The sequence below is a fragment of the Lissotriton helveticus genome, chromosome 11, assembly GCF_964261635.1.
Source record: "Lissotriton helveticus chromosome 11, aLisHel1.1, whole genome shotgun sequence".
NCBI lineage: Eukaryota > Metazoa > Chordata > Amphibia > Caudata > Salamandridae > Lissotriton > Lissotriton helveticus.
In genome coordinates, this window is record NC_136072.1 from 1027427383 (window position 1) to 1027449448 (window position 22066).

The following is a 22066-nucleotide window of genomic DNA, read 5'->3' on the forward strand; positions in this document are numbered from 1 at the left end:
CTCAATGAATATCCTCGTGTGTAAATATCTAAATGCTTGTCTCACATAGGTCAGTGTAAAAATGCACTACTGGTGTGCGATTTCCACTGAAAATGTCTTAGAGACTGATTCGGCCAATCAAGTGAAAAGCTTACTCAGATGGATATTTCTAACTGCATATTAATCACTCCCTGGAGCTCTAGACTGGATTCATAGATTTTCCTTAGCAGTGCTTCCACGGCCTAGTATGTGGCGTCCTACAGCTCCACAGTGACTGTGTACCAGCACGGAAGTCAGAGCAGAGTAACATATCAATGCCACCCCTGTGCGTTGACATCAGTTTTTCTTTATATGCCTTGTGATATGGATCCAGAGCTCTCCTCTCAACTTTCAGTCTTCTTACATTTTCAAAACTTTCAACAGCATTCGAAGTAACAATGTCCCTCCAGAAAGCGATCGACTTCAAGTCATGTTGAGACTGCAAGAAACAGATGGCAGTCACGGTCCTGCACAAGGTATGTTTTCGGTACCTGGGCGCTAGTCATGACTTCGTTATGTGACAAGTGTGCCCTCATGCATCCAAAGGTGATTTAAGGGGCAGGAGGCAAAACTCTGTTGTCAAACACAGGAAGTGGTTACTGTCAAAGCAAAAGTCCAGCTCCTCCTCAAAGTAACGCTCCTGGTCACAAGGCCATTCTTGCAAAAAATCTACTTCCCAAACTAACGCTTCGGTTATTTTTAAAATTGAACTTCAAGCACAAAAGCATAAAAATTGGGACTCTACCCCATCCTGCCACTCAAAAGCCCACAAAGAGGTGCAAGGACGTCAACACAAAAATTGGCCCATTTTCAATGTCCATAAAATCCGTACTGATCCCACAGTTGTCCAAGTGCACATGAGTTTACTTAGGTAGTCATTGACTCCAGAGCTTAAATAGGCTTCACAAAGATCATGCTGCAGGATTTATGGTGTGATTCCTGTCCCTTTTTGCATGCTTTCAGGCTCCAAAGAGTCGCAAGGATCTCCAGTGTGAATACCACTGGAGGGTCTGCACCTGACACAATCTGACCCCTTACAACAGGTTATCATGTCCAAACCAACTCTTGGTCAGACTTACATGCTGGCGTCACGGTCTGTGCCTATTCTCACCACAATGTGCTTCGCATTCCACCAGCACAGATAGCAGACCTGGTACCAATATCGGACCAAATCAAGACGGATATGGCGCTAAGAAATTAAGAGAAAAGCTGGCTGTTATAGGACCTGACTTTGATCTGAGGTCATGAGGTCATTCCCTTAAGGCCTCTACCAGCAAAGACTCCATTCTCTTTCTTTGGTCTAATTCTGACCAAGTACAGGAGGCACATATTGCCCATCACGACGCCGAAAATGATGAGGAAAATGATGGATTGCTTTCCCTCACTGATGATGCACTATATCTAAACCTGCAAAAGGCCGTCTGGCTAGATAGTCTCCTGAAGCAGAGCTTGACTCGCCACATGGACTACCAACAGAAGAAAGTGTCTTCATTGCATTGGCGGTTTGCTGGCGTCAGAGAAACCAGAACAGCAGTTCCAGAGATATCACTCTTGCCATCTGCTTTGGCCATCTCGAGACCATAACCTTACACTCCCAAGGATTAACAAGTCTCCTTGTGGTGGCTGTGCCTTTGGTTATCTAGCAGCTAAATATTGGAATGCCCTTCACCATTCTTTAAAGCAGACAGCCTTTCATCTCCCCTGCAGGAAAGCTCCCAAGTCCATGCTTTTCAAGTGATAAGTAGAGGATAGGTTTGTGTTAAACTTTTTACCTTTAGCGTCAGGACAGTCTGTGGGCAACAGATGCCGTTCATACGCTAAGGTAATATAACATAACACAAAACTTGTTCTGACTTGACCAGGACTAGGAGCCACTTCATCGGAGTCAGTGCTGCCACTTGTTGTCACCCCTTACTCGACCTATAGCCGGTGCTTAATTTGTGACGGTGATTGCAAGTGGGCCCACTAGCACAAATTTTTCCTCCTTAGACTTTAACCCGCAGCAAAAGGGAGAAAAACACAAAAGTGGGAAAGAAGGAGGAAGAGAACGACCGAAAAACAGTGACAAAAAAAGAAAGCGGGATGAGAAATAACTTGAAAGAGTGAGATAGAGCAGCAGAGAGTGTCTGGTGATGGATGTAAGAGGCATTAGGTCGATTCATGACTACGTAGCCTTGGTATTCAGCACCACCCACATTCGTTAACGCCAACCATGGGCTTCTGAGCACATGTTTGGACACAGCACTTGTTTACAAATTAAGCACTGCCTGTGGCTCGATAATGTTCAGTAGCTCTAATTGATCCTGACTTTCTAACTATTCACCCTACACCGGCGATCCTGATTATCTAGGCCTCAACAAGTAAGGTTAATGCTTATTCTTTTTCGACCAACTCCCCTTGTAGGAAATCGAAATTATGCTTCTGGAAAAAGAATGTTTCATCAGCTAGCCTGGCCCTTCGATCCATCAATGCGATTTGCTCATTAGGCAGGTGCACACACGTATCACCCGACATACCAACAAGATCGTGGAATGAGTGTCATGCTCAGTAGGCATGCCTGGAAGAGGTCAGCTGGGTTTTCTGGTGACATGCAGGCATCCCTAGTGGATATGCCCTTTGATGGGTCCATGCTGTTCAAAGAAAAGGCTGATTTTGCACTAGGAAGATTAAAAGATTCAAAAGCAGTCGTGGTACAACTGATCCTTGTAATTATACAACAGTGAAGCAATTTCTCTTCCAGTCCTGGAAATTCAGGGAGTTAGCATATAGGTAATATCAGCCCTCGCAACAATTTATATAGAAGCCAACCCAGCCCTTACAAGGCAGTGACACAGGTAGGAATTGTGTAGGCCAGCAGGATCAGCAGTCTTCCAATAAATCCTCCCCAGCAGCAGCGACTTACAGGCCTCTTGGGTTTGCCATTAGTGACCTTCTTTCCATTCCTGAGCAAAGTTCGTAGGAGCACTCTTCAATTCTGATGCAAGAGGTCAATAGTTTAATGTCCAAGGGTGCCATCGAAGAGTTACTAGACTTGAAGAAAAGTGGAAGGTGCTATTTACGCTTCAGTCCCATTCTGAAAAAGGGCGGGACCTTTAGGCCTGTTCTTGACCTCCTCTCATTGAATACCTTTCTGCAGGAGGATATTTTCAAAATGCTCACACTGGCTCCGGTCATCTCCTCTGTGGAAAAACAGCTAGATAGGGTTGAGAGAATTTTCAGATAACGGTGCTCTGCCTGAAGTAAACGTTACAAACTGTAAGGAGAAGTGTTCAGATGCGTGGTGCGTGAAGAGCGAACGGAAAACCCTAAAACCGTTCAAAGACAATCAGGGATTCTCATAAACTTATAATAGCTAAGCTCTCGCAACCACAAAACAGTGTGACAATAAAGATCAATGTGACCAAAAACAAGTAACAGAAAACAGCAGATCTTTGTGTTCGTGTTCTATTTTCAAAGGGATGTTTATTTGAATCCGCAATCAGCCTCAATCAGCCGACACGTGTTTCATCGTGTTGAAGTGGAGTCAACACGACTCTTCAGGGCTGGTAAAAAATTCCAGGTATTGTTTCATCGATGGGGAATTGTTTTGAGCAAGTAGAACGATCTATCCTGAAGGGAAGATTGACGGGTATGTCAATCTAAAATTGGCTTAAACAACCCTGGTAACGGGTGAGAGGTCTAAGTAGTCACAAAGCTGTATTGGATTTGTAAAATGCTGCTCGTTTATTCCGAAATGAGACTAAACACCAGTATGTGTTTAGCCATACCGGGAGGGGATCCGAATGTCTGTAATGTGATCCGGATAGGAATTGGGTGCAATTCTCCGTGAGTCAGATGTACTGCCGCGCGGTATCCCTCCTCTGTGTGTTCCCGGTCGCCGTGTTCCAATCTCCTCTGTGGACCCAGGAGACTGGATGATGTACTTTCAATGTACCCTTCCTGCAGTCCCACTGATGTTACCTGCAGTTCAAGTTAAATCAAGACCATGCTCAATATGTCGTGCTCCCCTTTAGCCTTACCGTGACTGTGGTGTGTACTTCTAGTCCCATATCTCGATAACTGGCTGCTACAGGTGAACTCACCCCAGTCATCATTAAGAGACTACCGCCTTACTATCGCCGAAATCCTTACATCTTTGGCATTAACTATCAACGAGATGAAGTGCCATTAGAGCCCCATTTAAAGTAACCCATTTGTTCCGGTTATCTTGGACTTGCAGGCTTTCAAGGCCTTTCTTCCACCGCAGTATATCTTGGTTATTCAGAATAATATCCAGATATTTTGGGATCAGTCATGGGTGTTGGTGAGGATGGCTTTGAGGCATTTTGGTCTCTTGGCCTTGTGCATCCTCCTCATACTGAACTTCAAGTGGCACACGCAAGCCCTGCAATGGAAGCGCAGATCCCAGTCTGCTCAACATCAGGACTGTCACCCCAATTCCATTCAGATCTTTAAGGCTGCAGATCAGGGTCTGCAGTGGTGGCTGGCTTACGACAACCTAACTTGTAGCAGACCACTATCCCTTCCCCTCCAAAGTTCACAGTTGTAACAAATGTATCACTGCTCGGTTGGGGGGGTCACCTGGGGGAGGTGGCTATCAGGTTCCTCTGATCACAAACCCTTTCTGTAGTCCATCAATGGGAGATAGGTGGAGATCATCTATGACAAGCTATGTTCCCTCTAAGACACCCACCTGGCCGGGAAAGGTGTGATTTTCGCCACGCAGAGAGCTTTAAAGTGTGCACACTACATAGGGCTCCCGCGATCACAGCAGAAAAGCTCAATAGCTGTAAATAAACTCAAAGTGGATAGGGAAAGACAAAAGAAGCCCAGCAGGAACTCCTATCAGTTACATCGTGGAAAGCAAGCAGTATTTCTTTAATACAAATACCTCCATGCTTTTGTTTAAAGTGGGCTCTCGCTTCTAGCCATATGAGGAAACCAAAGTTAGAAACTATTACTTTATTCACAAAAGCACTACATTAAGATTTACAGATCATGCAGCACATTTGTTTGTGAGATACTATATATTTTTTTAAACGGTGCAAAAAACTACAGCAGTCTTAAGTTTTCATTGCTCGGTATGAGCAATTGAATATGTTATCAAAATGCAATAAAAGATGAACCTAGTGGAAATGTGACTTACTCATGGAATGTTTCACTTTGGGAGCGGAAGGAAAAGCACATGCAAATGGACTGCAAATATTTAGCTACCTTCCACTAAGAGAGAGATATGTGCAAGATATTTAAAATAGTGATCTTATAAATGAATGATACAGTTCTTGAACAATGGACAGTCAGGACAAATTATATTTTGTTCCTTATCAAGACATTAACAACCTGGATAGTTTTGGGTGGGTCAGGCATTACATGCTCCTGCACATTTACAATGAAGGTTGCTGTAAAAAAAATTCAAATTGCATTTTATTGAGACTTGTCTTATTGGTAGGATAATGCAGTCACAGTGTGCTTAGTGAAGTTTCAGCAAACATACAAATAGTTTATACGTTTGGGACTTGGTTATTTATTTCACAAAATGGAGCATTTTCAGACACAAAACTTAAACATAGATGAGTTTGACAGCACGCATATTTTTAGTTGTGGACTTTATTGGATGCATTCTGGGAGTTGTAGCCTTGATTTGCTTCAACTGAATTAAAGTGTCTAAGGTTAGGATTACATAGTGCTCTAGTAGTGCAGAGGTCCTGCACAGCATCTCTGTAATATGCACTGTACAGGTGCAAAATGCAGGTGGTGTGCCCACAGTTGCATGTGGCATTTTTGTATGTTCTATTTCTGTAGTTCTGTTTTACATATTGGGGGAAATGGAGCCTTTTCTGTAACTAAGCCCTCCGTTGTTCATTAAGTATGGCCTTCTGATTCTAACCTTTGTACTTTGTCTGAGCTGAACTTCCATTAAGGAATTTCTCTCCCCCTTATCGCTTGTGGCATCCATTGACGCCATCATCTAAGAGCATTGGTCATGTGATCTGCTACGAACTCCCAGCTGATTGAGTCTTGTATTCTACTTAACTTCTCCTTCTAGGGTGTTGAGGTAAATGGAAGAGAGATTAGGGGTGTTCTCCTGTGGCATCTTCACTGTTTGGGTCAATTAGGACCAGGAAGAGCTTTATGCACTTGTTTTCGTTCCAATTTACCACTTCACCTCACCTCTCATATTAAGTCTAACTACTTCCATATAGAGGACTTTATAACTTAACTGCCACATTTACTGGATTTTTCTTATCACTTTAACAGTAAGTGCATGTTAGTAAATAAGAGGAGAGCAACTGAGCTTGTTACCGAACTTGTCAGAAGGCAAGCAAAAGCATTAATTTGCATGAATTTGTAGTGGGGCAACTGAGCTATAGAGAGCATGTCAGAGTGAGCAAGACAAGGTAAGAAAGAGAGAAAGGAAATGAGAATTACTAAGGGGGCGAGAGAGAGAATGAAAAGGATGAGTGACATTAAGAAAGTTAAGGTGAGTGTAACTGTTTTGTAGCTTAAATAAGGGTGTGCGAGCAATCATGAGTAGGCAAATCACAGGGTGAATGAGAGAGAGTGAGAAACTGAACTTGGGGTAGGATAAAAATGAATTTAAACAGAGCTGTACCGATGATGAAGACCGGAGGGAGAGGAAAAGATAAGGAGGGAGTGGAAAATCGAAAGAAGAAAGGATGCGGGGAATAGTGAATTACAAAGAAGGAGACGGCACCAGCATCCATGTAGCACAATATGTGATGGTTAAAAAACGGTGATGGATCAAGCCCTGATCTTTTGACTGGGTATGAGTGTTCTGTTTAACTCAGATGCTCTGTCCATCACCACCCCCTTTTCTGAATCGTTTTGGCCACTATAGGAGTGGCAGGGTATGCTCAGACATGAGTCCCTTGCTCACTGCACCATCAGGATTCAAGCAAGCCGGGCCGAAGACGGCTGCAATGCCAGAAACCGGTCCCCGGAAGCTTGTTTCCTTTCCAGTAAAGAATTGGCTTGGTAGTTTGGTCTGCCCTGTTCCCATGATGCACTGGGCCAGGGTCAGACTAATTTGCATATAGCCAGGTTCTGAGCTGGGATGGTGCAGTGAGCTAAAAAACGGTGATGGATCAAGCCCTGATCTTTTGACTGGGTATGAGTGTTCTGTTTAACTCAGATGCTCTGTCCATCACCACCCCCTTTCTGAATCGTTTTGGCCACTATATGAGTGGCAGGGTATGCTCAGATGTGAGTCCCTTGCTCACTGCACCATCAGGATTCAAGCAAGCCGTGCCGAAGACGGCTGTAATGCCAGAAACCGGTCCCCGGAAGCTTGTTTCCTTTCCAGTAAAGAATTGGCTTGGTAGTTTGGTCTGCCCTGTTCCCATGATGCACTGGGCCAGGGTCACACTAATTTGCATATAGCCAGGTTCTGAACTGGGATGGTGCAGTGAGCTAAAAAATGGTGATGGATCAAGCCCTGATCTTTTGACTGGGTATGAGTGTTCTGTTTAACTCAGATGCTCTGTCCATCACCACCCCCTTTCTGAATTGTTTGGGGCTAAGGCAGATTTGGCGCTGCAGCGCTTTAAGGACAGTAAAGCCACAGTGCGGTCTTTGGTGCTTCCGTTTCAACCCTTCAGCTTTGAGCTGTTACCCACATTTTGTGGCTTTGATAGAAACTTGTCCCTTCATGCAGGCAACAGCCACAGCAGCAGCAGGCAAAACCCTGTACAGGTCTTACAGGAGAAAGGGCAGAGGTCACCTGTGGGTTGCTGCACGACAGCAAGCTTCCTCCTCCTCCTGTCCAGCTGGTGAGGCATGGAAGCAGCTCTATCTCCACCATCCTAGAGCTTGTCTTGTGGGGTTACTGGTGTCCAATTTTCTACAGCATTGGAGGTCTGTTACTACGGATCTATGGGTGTTAAACACCGTAGAGAATGGGTATGCCCTACCCTTCCGGGAGTTCCCCCTGTCGCAGGGTTTCTGTTCTCACACAGAACTGTGCACAGAGGAGTGGAACCTCGGCGAATTAGGGTGACCCAAAACTCACCTTAGTACCCAACTCACCCCTTACCGAGCTAGCTACAGTGTCTCATTGGACATATCAAACTCCCAATGCTTAGACAAACCAGAACATGAACTTACAGTACCTCAGAGTACGTGGAACTCATGAACACTCTTTCGTTATATTATCATTTCAAACCAGAAAATGGAGTAAAGAAGACACATGTGCATTTGAAATGTTTATTTACTAATGCCGTCTTCTCAGGCGCAGTATCTTAGATAATACAAGTATACTTATTATCAGTAGCAAAATTACCAGCATAGTTACTAAGACATAAAAAGCGAATGGTGACAGCATGTTAACATACTGTAATGAATAAGAGTTAACAACACTTATATTTCACCCACTCTAACACATATATTATATTATTAGCTAAGAAGGTCTCTTTGGGTTGGTTTAGGGCGGGCCCATACCTTAGTGTCCTAGCATGAAGGAATCACATCAGCATACACCAGCTCTCTCTGCATGTGCACCGCATCAAGTGTGTTCTATGTGCCTCATGCAAAGCAATATATCAATCCCGCCTAAAGCCAGAGTTGGCAAAGGCTGCACTTGTGTTATGACTATGAAGGCGTGGAGATCAGACCTCAAACAATTCCATATCGTGTTGTTCCTGAAACTTCAGCACTCTTCGTGCAGACATAGTTTATTAAGCAAAGCTGATATCAGAGCAATAACATATTATTCTCACATAAACCACGGCAAACTACTAGGTTGAAAGCTAAGTCAACAATTAAGTGTCGTGTGCAGAAGTTGCAAGAATGAAAAATGGCGTTTAAACCTCAAATGTACCTATGCTAACTTAACACGATATAAGGATATTCAGGAGCTACATGACACCCCCCCTTGATCCGAGAACGGACTAAATATGATAACAGAAGTGCCATCACATGAGAGCAGAACCCAACAGTAAACGAGCATGATCCCAAACTAAACATTAAAAATAAATGCTAAAAAATAGCCCAAAAATATAACGTGGCTCAAGCCAATAGGCAAGGAAATAATAAAAAATGTGACAAATAAGTCAATAAAAGCAATGAAATGCTATTGATCAGCACGTCAATCCGAGACAGTGTCTATGACAAAACTGTATATGCAAAGTAAGTAGCCACAGCCTCCAATAGGAAATCACTGTCCTCATCCGAAAACAGATCAGCCATCCAATTCAAAAGTTGAAAAGAACATACGTGTTCCCCCATCACCGGATCCTCTATAACCATCAGAGGATAGCTCGGTGGGTTTTCAAGAAAACTTAGTCCCAAGAAATTCCGTGCTGCCAACAATATATCCCATGGACCAATTAGTCCATGTGCCACTGCTAAGGCCATAATCCTCTCGTCAGAACAAACCAACTCGTGAGCAATGATAGGACTCATCAGCTGATTAAAATCGACGTCAGGAGAAACCGGTCCGCAGAGACACAAATCAATGGCCCAATGGAAATCACAGGTCAGGCAGTGAAATACAGGCTGGACACAGGTGAAATAGGAGAATCGAAAAGATAATCCATATGCCGTGCTCAATGTCGCCAACGGCAGTGTGCCATAATATTCAAGCATGCGGTTGCGAAACTGCGTCAGTAGCTGTTGCGCTGGGTCTTGCACAGGAAGGACATCCATATCTAAAAAGACAGAAAACCACTAGAGCGCCAGCTGCTAATGCAAGTAAAAATGGGAACCCTCCAAACAAGGATGAAAAAATAGAATGGAAGAAAGCAGGGATGACTCCAAAAATCTTTTCAAAGGAAGTCACGAGACCACTGCTAACAACTTTAAAAAAATGTGCTAGGCCTTTTGTGGAGGATGCGTTAAAGATAGTTCGAACCATCGCTCCGAAATGCAAAGGCAAATCAGTATTCAAAAGAGCCTGAACTTCCGTACGGGTGTTTGCAATGTGAAGCATGAAAGTTTCACGGGCCGAGCTCAAGGCCACCTCTTTCTGGGACAAAAGAGCCCTTATTCTTGCCATGCCGCTGAATTCTGCTCCCAAGGTTGGTATCTGTGGCCAGATGGAATACTCCCTATGTTCACGTGTGGGAGGATAAAGCACATTTCTGCAGCAAATAACCCGCTCACTTACTGTTACGATGAAAGCTATACCTTCAATTAACCCACAACAGTCCTCATTATTGAGCATTAAATAACTACCATTCTCTAATAATTTAAACGTGGGGATGATAGCAGGAACAGGCGTGCCTTGCAAAACGCAAGCCATATTCGGTCGGTCCCTGTTGCATGAACCGTGTAACTGTATGTGTCTACACATCAAAGAATGATCCGGCGTCTCAGTACACTCCTCCCCACTCAGATAAACTTCCTGGTCATCCTTAAAACATCTGTATGTGTATGGAAGCAACCAGACTTCATGGAGGAAACCGCTACCTAAAGGCTCATAACGACCTATGGGTACATATTTCATACAATTTGAAAATTTATATAAAGCAAAAGGCAGCGTTATCAAACCGTGGATAAGCCACGTTGCAGCAGTGGCTTCTGCCACGGAAAAAGGTAAAGATTCCAACCTTTCAATATGTAACATAGAAAAGGAAGCATCACGCATTGAAAGCAAGCGTTGTTTGTCAGTCAAATTAAACGGTGCAAATAAAGAAGACACGTTCATGTACCCCCAGGGAACTTTACCCACTTTTAGAGTTTGAAGGGTCCATGCAAACTGCATGATTGATCGTAATTGATTCTGACCATGGTATAATACTGACACTTCATCATGCACAATATCGACAACTGACGACACAATATTATCCAATGTGTAAATTCTAGAGGAAAGCACATTAATGCTATTGTCAACAACTGCAAGCACTTTCTCAAGATTCGCTTGATCAATAGCCCTAAGGCGTGTAGCAGCCTCTATTTGTGAAAGTTTCCAAATTTCATTGTAAACCCCATATAACCACCTTTTCGACCTGCCACTAGCCGGGCCTTTAATGAAATCATTCAAGTCCACGTCTGCATGTAGTTTAGATAGGTGATTCTTAACCGCAGGTAAAGTTGAATGTTTCAGCCAAGTTTGACACAATTTGCCTACAGAATAAGAGGTGACAGTATGACCCAAGTTAAACCGGGGATCAGATCTAACAGTTGTGAAACCGACAGATAAATTCAAAAATCTATGTTGGCAAGAATCAGCACTACGGTGCCAAAGCAGCCAACCCTTAGGATTCATACTGGAAATGTTAAAGGAGGAATTAAGAAGTAGAGTCTGTAATTCTCTAATGGACAACTGAGTAAAATTACTCCAACCATCATATTCCCCCAACTCCGGGAAAGAAGGAGCGTTTAACTTTTTAGAAGTAGCCAATCCAAAGCATGTGGTCTGGGAAATCGTTTCATTTAGAAACAACATATGATTCGGGATGAGACATGCACGGTGCAAAGCCTCAGTGCCTTGTACCTGCCAGGCCCTCGAACCCCAAACTGATTTAAGGTCTATTGTATCCTTCCATAACTCATAGCCTCCAGGAACTAATTGATCAAGGAAGGCCTTCGAATACAACAATTTAGTATCGGTAAGTCTAACCTTGGACATTGGCATCTGTTGAAACTTAAAATAAAAGGACTCGGGATTGGACTGATTAAAATCAGTGAAGTAAGTATACTTTTTCAGAAATGTTTCAGAACTCCCCTGATGAGGCGCTGGGCAATGTTCTCACTGAGTAAAGTTAACAGTATCCCTTCTGGATGATGTTTTGTGTAAGAAGTGATTGCCATAATGTTGGTAACAGAATAATTCACCATAATTAGCAGATTCTAAATATAAATCCTCAGCATCAAATGCCGCATAGTACTGCAAATCAGAAAATAAACTTTCTACAGCATTGACATCCCAGTCATCAGAACGAATGTTTTGTTTCACCACATCCCCCATATTCACTCTAAGTACATTAGGAACATTAACGACTTCCGTTGGGCCATGAATCTGAAACCGAACTGCATCCCACACGATTCCATCAAGGACAGGCCATGCTGTGATGTTAACCAAAGTCAAGTCTCTTTTAAATCTGTGTGTAGAATGGGACGAGGAAAGAGGGGCCAAAGTTCCATTCAGATAAGTAATGCAAGTTCTCTCCTCGATATAGTGTCCATTCATGATTCGAAAAAAATAAAACACAAAACCAATTGACATAAAAAGGTAAACTGAAAAAAGGACCAGCCAAATGTATGTCCAAGGGGGTATCAAAAAATGTTTTTTAAACAGGCTAGCATAAACTGCAAAACGAGAGGGTTTCTTTGAGGCAAGGGAAACAGAGTCAAAAGAAAATCTGGATTCCGTGGCTAAACGTGCTTGCAGGTCAGGTATGGACAAATCAGTGGGGTAGGTATAGTCTATCTCATCAATGTTAGTTCCGGGTAAATTATTTAATAAAGGACTGGAAAGAGCAGGTAATTCGATGGCCGCTTCAGGTTCAATATTAGAAGCAGTGGGCTTAACTGAATTTCTCACAATGGAAGGACAGGAAACAGCCGGTGTCATGCTAAGAAGAATCGGCCACTCTGTGTATCTTGACATTGTCAATTGAAATAAACCTGTTTTCCTTACGACCAGGAAGTGGTTGTAAAATGACTGTTCTTGTGCCCTTCACTCCAAGGACAGGAACCGGAGCTCGATAGGAAGGACCAAATTCTTTCTTGTTATCGATCTTCTCTCGAACCAGTTCTCCAACTTGGGGTAGCCAGCCGACTACCGGGATCTGCAACGCATCATCCGATGTGGAGGGCAAATGTTCCTTTGCAAGACTGTCTCTGGTCTTTTGTAGATTCTGTAAAACATTGCAATGTTCATCTGCGTCAAAGGAAGTGGCGCGAACCACACAGTCTAGACCGTCAAGGTCAGGGACGTACATCTTGATGCCAAAGAGCATTTCGTATGGGGTCCGCCCACCCAGAGACCTTCTAGGGAGATTATTAAGAGCACGCTGCACGCCATAGAGGTGAGCCAGCCAGTTTCTGCCAGTGCCTATAACTCGGGCTGTCAAAGATTGCTTTAAATCACGGTTCATTCGCTCAACTACACTGTTACCCTCAGGTCTGTAGGGAGACGAAAACTTGACTTGGACCCCCATCGAAGTCATGGCATCCTTATACGCCTTAGAGGCGAAAGCCGGACCCTGATCCGAATGGAAGGTACCACAGGCAAAAATCCCAATAAAGATGCGCAAATCTCTAATGACAGTCCGTGAATCAGCGCTGCGATGTGGCCATACCCACACAAAGCGTGTGCATGAGTCAACTGCTACTAAGATGTACTTATACGCAGTATCAGATGAAAAAGGACCGCAGTGATCTAAATAAACACAACCGAGCGGTTTATTAGAAATGTACAACTGAGTCTGTGGCGGACGCGTAGCAGTCGAAGGTTTAATCTGCTGGCATATGTCTCAAAGAAGGACATAATCACGCGTCTGTTTGTATAGTCCCCGCCACCAGAAACGTTGTTGTAATTGAGTCACAGTGGCTGAGACGCCCGCATGCGCAGACGCCACACCTTCATGTGCCGCTGTAATCAAGTCTGCTCTGCGATCCGAGTTGGGAATCAGCCGTTCCCCAACGTCAGGAATTGTCACAAAAGGAACCTTTTCGGGACTTAAGTGGTATTTGTACTTAGAAGGGAATCCCGCAGGATGTTTACTTCCCTTCTCAGAGGCAGCAACTGCCGCCAAGATGTCGCTATCAATCTTGGTTTTGGATCTAGTAACCGCTGCAACTAAGTATGTAGATACTGCTGATTTCGCCGCTTCATCAGCAAGCGAATTGCCAACAGCGTGTACTCCCACGCGCTGATGACCGAGAGTATGAATCACATAAACGAGTGGCAACATAGCCTTAAGCTCCGCCACTCGAACCCAGATCATTTTATGTTTTATGGTGCTACCCTTGGAATCACGAAAATCATTCTGAATCCAAAAGAACAAGTTTTCATTGTAAGACTGGACACAGTAGTAAGAATCACTCACAACGAGTGTAGTAACACTTGGATCTGCGTACTCCAATGCTAGTAAAAGAGCACGAAGCTCTGCCAATTGTGCGGTGCAGTCTCCCAGGGGCAAGGTGTGCACTTCACTGGAAATGAACTCATCGTTCAACATAGCACCGACCACAATGGCGCATGCGGAAACGTAGGCATGTTTAGAGCCATGCGCAACCTGCGCCGAACCGTCAGTGTAAATGATGCAATGGAAGTCCTCCAAAGGCCGCATAGACAGAGGAGCAGGATGAACGAAATCATACTGCAAGAACTCCTGCGACCGTAATGAGGCGTCAAAAATAAACGTGACATCTATGGACGTCAAGGACGCAGCCCATTGAATCCACCGAGGGTGCAAAGCTTTTGAATTTGGTACACTGGCTTTCGTGACTGCCTCCAAATGAGGACAGGGTGTTACCACCAGCATGCGTCTCCCCTGTGACAGTGCTCGTTCCTTAAGAATCGCCATCTGTACAGCAGTTAAAACCTTTTCCACAGTGGGAAATCGCAATTCAGCCGAAGTGTACAAGTGTGACTTGTAAGCAATAGGTACTGTGTCTCCTTCATTAAAAGTGAGGTACGTGAAACCCACTGTCCCAGGAATTATTCTTATTACCAGGTTGGTGTGGTTATCACGAGTCAGTAAATATTTAGAAGCGAGCAGATCAGCCTGCAAGGATTGCAAAATGGATGAATGCTCAGGCAGCCAGCATGATTTTGAGAAAGTAGGTTGTATTAATGCATACAACGGCTTGATACGATGGGCATATTCCGGAATGTATGTCCTTCCGAAATTCAAAAAGCCCAGTAAAGATTGTAATTTTTTCAGTGTTGTAGGAGCGCGCAATTGTGCGCAGTTCTCTAAGAAGTGAGGAGCCAAACCTCTACCTTCATTGTTGAGCTCATAGCCCAAAAACAACACTGTGTGTTCAGCAATGTGCGATTTTGCAAAGTTAAATTTGTAACCCATGTCAGCGAAGTTACAAATAACAGAATTTACACGACACAGATGCTCCCAAATATCGTCGTCTGTGAGATATATGTCATCCACATACGAAAAAGCATCAGGGTCGAGTGTCTCCAGAATAGAGACAATGCGAGCGGTAAATATACCAGGACTATTCTTATAGCCCATTGGAAGACGCCGGAATTGTTTTTGGACTCCAGCGCTCGTAAAACTGGTCCATTGGGAGCTAAAGCTGTCCAATCTGTGGGCATAAAAACCGTTGGATATGTCAAGCGTTGTCTTGAAACGCTTACGCACGAGACTATCCACAAGGGCAGAGCCGTGAGTATTCTGTACTGCACAGTTACGGCAATGCGAGTTTAAATGCCGGTAATCCAAAACCAAACGATATGATCCGTCAGGTTTGTTCACAGTAAAAAGGGGATTATTCATCGGTGACACACACGTTTCAATAACTCCCTGATATTCCAATTGTTCAAGGATTTCTGCGACGGAAGATTTTGCTTCACGCCGAATGGGATATTGAGGTTGAGGCTGCGGCTGAGACCGCAACGGAATTTCGTGGCAAGGCGACAATTTATCCCAACCACATTGGTTACGGTACAGAGCCGGCGCGAGAGCCCGAGCCCACTCTTCTGCAAAATGCTGCGCATGCTCTTTCGAGACAGTGTTCGCGAAACTGGGGAGGATTACCTCCTCCCCTCGCGGCGCCGCGAGCACAAAAGGTGGGGGCCAGTCTGCCTCCGAAAGCAAAATATCATATGTAGAAGAAAGATTCTCCCAAAATACCCCTCTGACGGTACGCTGTATGTCACCTTCAATTAACAGGACAATTTCATAAAGTCTTTCAGGGGGAGCAAGTCTCGTATCCGCTGTTTCTATCACAACGTAAACATCAGTCGCTGTCAACCTCAGTAGTGGACGCAGCGCCTCTCTGACTATGGTTATCTCCGCCGCGCTGTCCAGCAAGGTCAGAGCCCACGTCAGATTCCGAAGCCGCGTTCTCACTATCTGTGGCATATCGATGCGCTGTTAAGGCTGCGACTTTCTTTTTCGCAAACTGCGGTCTCTTCGGCGTAGAATCCTCCTGCTTCCATGCGCCTTCTGTCTGGCGGGGCTGGCCACGTCCTTGTTGGCCACCACGTCCCCGTCCGCCTCCTCCTCCACCGGTCTTCGGGGCCGATGAGTCCTGAAAGGAACGAGGAGAGCGTTGATCAGAAACCTGAAATCGATCAGGTGATTTAATCATCGTGCGATCGCGCAAATCATAAACTTTCTCAGCCGGCGCAGGGACCTGTGACGCAGGATATGATTCCTGAGTTTGCTGCTGATGCTTCCCCTGTTTCTGTTTCTGAGGCCAATTCGGTTTTTTGGACTTTGGTTGCACATCTGCCGCAGCAGATTGCACTTGTGGTTGTTTCTTCTCCTTAACCGCGAAGTACTTCAAACCCTTACTTGTGCGACCGATAGTTTTATAAGCGGCCACTACAATCTTCGCCAACTGGCGGGGCTTTTCGGCATCGGGTAATGCTGCCAGTGCATTAAAAACCTGGAAGTTCACAGCATCTCCCTTGATGTTGGAGAGTATGAGATCACTTACAATCTCAAAAGAACCACACAGGCGCATACCCAATTCAACCGCCGCCTCTGGACCGTGATCATCCTGTACACGTTTTATGATCGTAGGCAGTACAGCCATAGATGGGGTGCCGAAACACCTCGCATAAACAGCCGCAAAAGTCTTACCCCAACTTTCACAGTCAACGAGCTCGGGAGTGATATCCTTAGGTAAAGTAATCGTCAACATTCTATGTTTATCAGCAGGAGTAGAATTGGGAAACACGGCTTCCAGTTGGTCAAATTTCTCGGCCAGCCAAAAAGGAAAATCATCTTTATTATCAGGGCGTTGACCAAAAACCGAATTTACCGTAACTGGATTGAGCCGTAAACCACCACGTTCCGTTTGAACGGCCGGACCCCCCGGGGGACCACCCGGGAGATGACGACCTATGTATTGAACCAATGCACGAATCACGGAAATGGAGACTACATGTAGCCTGCGAATTTCTGCAAGGGTACAAGCCCCGTGATTCGGGTGCGGGGTAAAACCACCCAACGCAGGCCAGTTTGTACCTGTAATTGAGAGTGGACCTAACCTCGCAGCGGACAAAGAGTGGGGGAGGGCGCCATCAAACCAAACGCGATGCTGCCAATGATCAATAGGTATTTCCAGTGCCCTGTACGGTGTATACTCAGCCGGTACAGGGGAGGCCGTGTAGGAGTGGAACAAACCAGAAGTTGCGTCCACAGCCGGAAACGTAACCCAAGAGTAAAACAATTCAAAAGGGAACGCCGCATCAGCACACACCACTAAAATCACAGCCATCCCATCCACCGGGACTTGGTACGTCTGTAGATGTGTGCGCACCGCTACTCGACTATGTTGCGCAATTGCCACCGCCGCCGCCATGATAACACTGGAATTACGGAAAAACAAAGAAAACTTTGTAGCACAACTGGGTAGTAATTCAAAGAAACCGTTTTAGAAAGAATCAAGCTTGAAAAAGACCTATTACCATAAATAGGTAGGTTTCACCGACACCCCGTTTTCCGGAAACGGACGTGAAGGGGTTAAGGTTTGAACGAAATACTACTGGAGTGTCATGATATAAGACCACCGAAACCGTTGGGCGCCATGTCGCAGGGTTTCTGTTCTCACACAGAACTGTGCACAGAGGAGTGGAACCTCGGCGAATTAGGGTGACCCAAAACTCACCTTAGTACCCAACTCACCCCTTACCGAGCTAGCTACAGTGTCTCATTGGACATATCAAACTCCCAATGCTTAGACAAACCAGAACATGAACTTACAGTACCTCAGGGTACGTGGAACTCATGAACACTCTTTCGTTATATTATCATTTCAAACCAGAACATGGAGTAAAGAAGACACATGTGCATTTGAAATGTTTATTTACTAATGCCGTCTTCTCAGGCACAGTATCTTAGATAATACAAGTATACTTATTATCAGTAGCAAAATTACCAGCATAGTTACTAAGACATAAAAAGCGAATGGTGACAGCATGTTAACATACTGTAATGAATAAGAGTTAACAACACTTATATTTCACCCACTCTAACACATATATTATATTATTAGCTAAGAAGGTCTCTTTGGGTTGGTTTAGGGCGGGCCCATACCATAGTGTCCTAGCATGAAGGAATCACATCAGCATACACCAGCTCTCTCTGCATGTGCACCGCATCAAGTGTGTTCTATGTGCCTCATGCAAAGCAATATATCAATCCCGCCTGAAGCCAGAGTTGGCAAAGGCTGCACTTGTGTTATGACTATGAAGGCGTGGAGATCAGACCTCATAACAATTCCATATCGTGTTGTTCCTGAAACTTCAGCACTCTTCGTGCAGACATAGTTTATTAAGCAAAGCTGATATCAGAGCAATAACATATTATTCTCACATAAACCACGGCAAACTACTAGGTTGAAAGCTAAGTCAACAATTAAGTGTCGTGTGCAGAAGTTGCAAGAATGAAAAATGGCGTTTAAACCTCAAATGTACCTATGCTAACTTAACACGATATAAGGATATTCAGGAGCTACATGACACCCCCTCCTATCCCTCCCCATCAGGGCTTTTGCTCAGAAGAGCATCTTCTGCTTCTCCAACAGGAGGTTCTGTCATTGCTACAAAAGGGTGCGATCAAGGTGGTTCTGGAGCAGGAAAAAGGTCAAGGATACTACTCCCGGTGCTTCCTGATTCCCAAAAAAGGACGGTCGGTTACAGCTGATTCTTGACCTCAGGATTTTGAATTTTTTCCTCAAACAGGAGAAATTCAAAATGTTGACCCTGGCTCACGTTCTTCTTGCACTTGAGAAGGAAGGCTGGATGGTGTCGATCGATTTACAGGATGCATATTTTCAGATTCCCATCCTAAAGTCGCATCAGAAGTATCTTCGTTTTATGGTAGGGTCACAACACTACCAGTTTGCAGTCCTTCCGTTCGGCCTTACTTCCGCACCTTGGGTTTTCATAAAGGTGATGGCGGTGATGGCAGAAGGTTGGGGATTCCTGTTTTTCCTGATCTGGACGACTGGCTGCTCAAAGCAAAGTCACCAGAACTGTTGTTCGAGTTGGGGTTCTTGATAAATGTACCCCGATCTCACCTGGTGCCCTCTCAGTGCAACCTCTTCATAGGGGCAGTAGTGGATACTCTACGGAAGATTCAAAACATCCAGGCTATGATTCCACTTTTTCAGAATGGAATGGCGGTTCCAGTGCTGAAGATCTTGCGCCTGCTCTGTCTGTTCACTTCCTGCATACTGGTGGCCAGCCATGCACGCCGGCATACGAGGGCCCTCTAGTGGTGCCTCTGCAAGCAGTGGTTTTAGCACAACGAAGATATCGAAGAGATGGTCAGAATTTCCAGAGACACTGCAGCGGAGCTGCTATGGTGGAGTGTTATTTGCAACCTGCCTCAAGGGAAGCCATTTTAACCTCGTTCTATGGTGGTTACAGTGATAACGGATGCCTCCACTCTGGGTGGAGAGCCCATTTAGCGGATCTGGAGGTCAAAGGTCTTTGGTCGCCAGAGGAAAGATTGTTTCACATTAATCTTCTGGTATTGCGGGCGATGTTTGGCTCTCAAGGCCTTCCTCCCTTCCCTTCATGGGCAATCGGTTGAGGTCCTAACGAACAACACTACTGTGATGTGGTACATCAACAAACAGGAACAGGGAGGAGTAGGGTCTGGTCTTCTCCGCATAGAGGCTCTGTGACTCTGAACCTGGGCTCAGAACCATCAGATTTGCGTAATCGCAAATCAATTGGCCAGAAATATGAATGTGCGTGCGGACAGTCTCAGCCGGCAGTATTCAGCCTATGACGAGTGGCGTCTTCATCCGGAGGTGGTCCTTCACATTTTCAGGATGTGGAGGTTTCCTCACTTGGAGCTGTTTGTCACTCATGAGAACGCGCACTGCCCCGCATTCTGCAGGCTCCAGTATCCGCCACGGGTAGCATTGGGGGACGCATTTCAGTTAAATTGGGGATCACAGCTTCGAGTTCTAAGGAAGATTCGCCAAGACCGAGCCCAAGTCATATCATCGCCCCGGATTGACTGCGAAGGGGCAGTTCTACACCCCCACCTCTAGAGCCTGTGCCTTCATGCCTGGAGATTGAACGAGGCAACCTGATTTTTTTCTCTCTCCCACCGGATGTGGTGGGCTTTATATTATCAGCCAGAAGACACCTCCAAATCTGTCTATTCTGGTAGGTGGGCCAAGTTTGTTGAATGGTGTGGAGAGGGATCGATTGATCCCTTGCAGCCCATTTATCTGATGTCCTAAGTTTCTCTCTTTCCTTAGTGCAACAAGGTTATGCAGTGGCTACTGTTAAGGGCTACTTGTCCGCTTTTCTCTGTTCACGAGATCAACCCTCATTGTTTAAATCTCCCATAGTTATGAGATTCATTAAGGGTCTCACTGATAGGTTTCCTCCCACTCCTTTAATCATGCGTCAGTGGGATTTGAATATGGTTCTCACATTCTTGATGTGTTCACCCTTTGAACCATTACATAGTTGTCCCTTAAGGTTTCTTGCATTTAAAACTATATTTTGGTTGCAGTCACTTCCGCTAGGAGGGCGAGTGAATTGAAATCTCTTAGCTCTAAGCCTTTTCTAACATAATTTCATGCAGATAAAATGGTTCTTTGGACCAGAGCTTCTTTCCTGCCTAATGTGGTCACTCCTTTCCACTTGGGCAGTCCATCACCTTACCCACTTTATAACCTCCACCTCACCCTTCTAAGGAGGAGGTGCAACTTCATCGCCTGGTTCCCAAGAGGGCTGTCAGCTTCTACTTGGACTGAAGCAAGGACTTCAGGTTGGAGGATCAACAATTTGTTGGTTATGTGGGCAAGATGAAAGGCAAGGCTGTCCACAAGAGAACGCTGTCCAGGTGGATCATCCTGTGTATCAAGATCTGCTATGCCAAGGGTAAGAAGGAACCTCCTGAAAGTTTCGTGCTCATTCTACCAGAGCTAAGTCATCGTCTTCTGCTTAAGCTAGAGGTGTCCCTGTGTTAGACATCTGCAAAGCTGCAACTTGGGCCTCCCTCCACGCTTTTGTGTCACTATTGCTTGGATTCAGAGGTGAGGAGGGACTGCCATTTTGCACGTTCTGTGCTGTAGGATTTTTTAGTATAAGCAGGCAGGAACCCTCCTCTGGAAGCGGGACTGCTTGGGGATTCAATTCAAAAGGTGAGAAATCCACTGTCTTATGTATCCATCAGAAGAACAAGTTACCGTAGGTAATGCTTTTTCCGGTGGATACAGTATCTGCCTATGGATTCCTCACTGACCCACCCGCCTCCCCGATGCCTGTCTGCTTATACCGCAAAATAGTTAATCTGTATTTTATGGGACTTACTGTTGGAATCATGTGATACTTGGCACTAGGAAATGTCTTTAATACATTTTCAGGTTTGGTTGTGTTTGTGTACTGCGTATATTTTTCAAAATGTTGTTGGTTCACCCGTTCGCCTCAAAGGCACGAAAAAAATGAGTGGAACTGATGTCAGCACGCCAACGAGGTCTTCTTATGGCTCCCAAGACGTCATGCATAGTCACAAGAGGAGCTGAGGAGAAACGTTTCTGTGGAATGCCACGCATTGGAGTAATTCAAAAGGTGAGGAATTCATAGGCAGATACTGTATCCACCAGAAAAAGCTTCACTTAAGGTAAGTAACTTGTTCATCTGGTCCAATTCATTCTAATTCCTCCATACTGGCCAACAGAGTGGGGGTACCACGAGCACCTGAGCATTTGTGCTCTGATTGGGGAGGACCTTCCGTCTCTGCAACAGCACAGGGTATTGCAACCGATAGTGCACAATCAACTCCTACCTTCGTGCATGGAAATAGAACGGCAACACCTGCAAATATTTGATTTGCCAACCGAGGTGGTTGATAAACCCTTCCAGCCACCCTGGCTCTGACAAATTCCACCTATTCCAAATTCCCAGCGCCCTAATTCC

General features: G+C 45.0%; 1 protein-coding gene across 4 annotated transcripts in view; it reads left to right on the plus strand.

Moving 5' to 3' along the window:
• Positions 1-22066, plus strand: part of HECTD4 (HECT domain E3 ubiquitin protein ligase 4) — a 2216728-nt gene that overhangs the window by 1946616 nt on the left and 248046 nt on the right. The gene's annotated exons all lie outside the window — the stretch shown is intronic.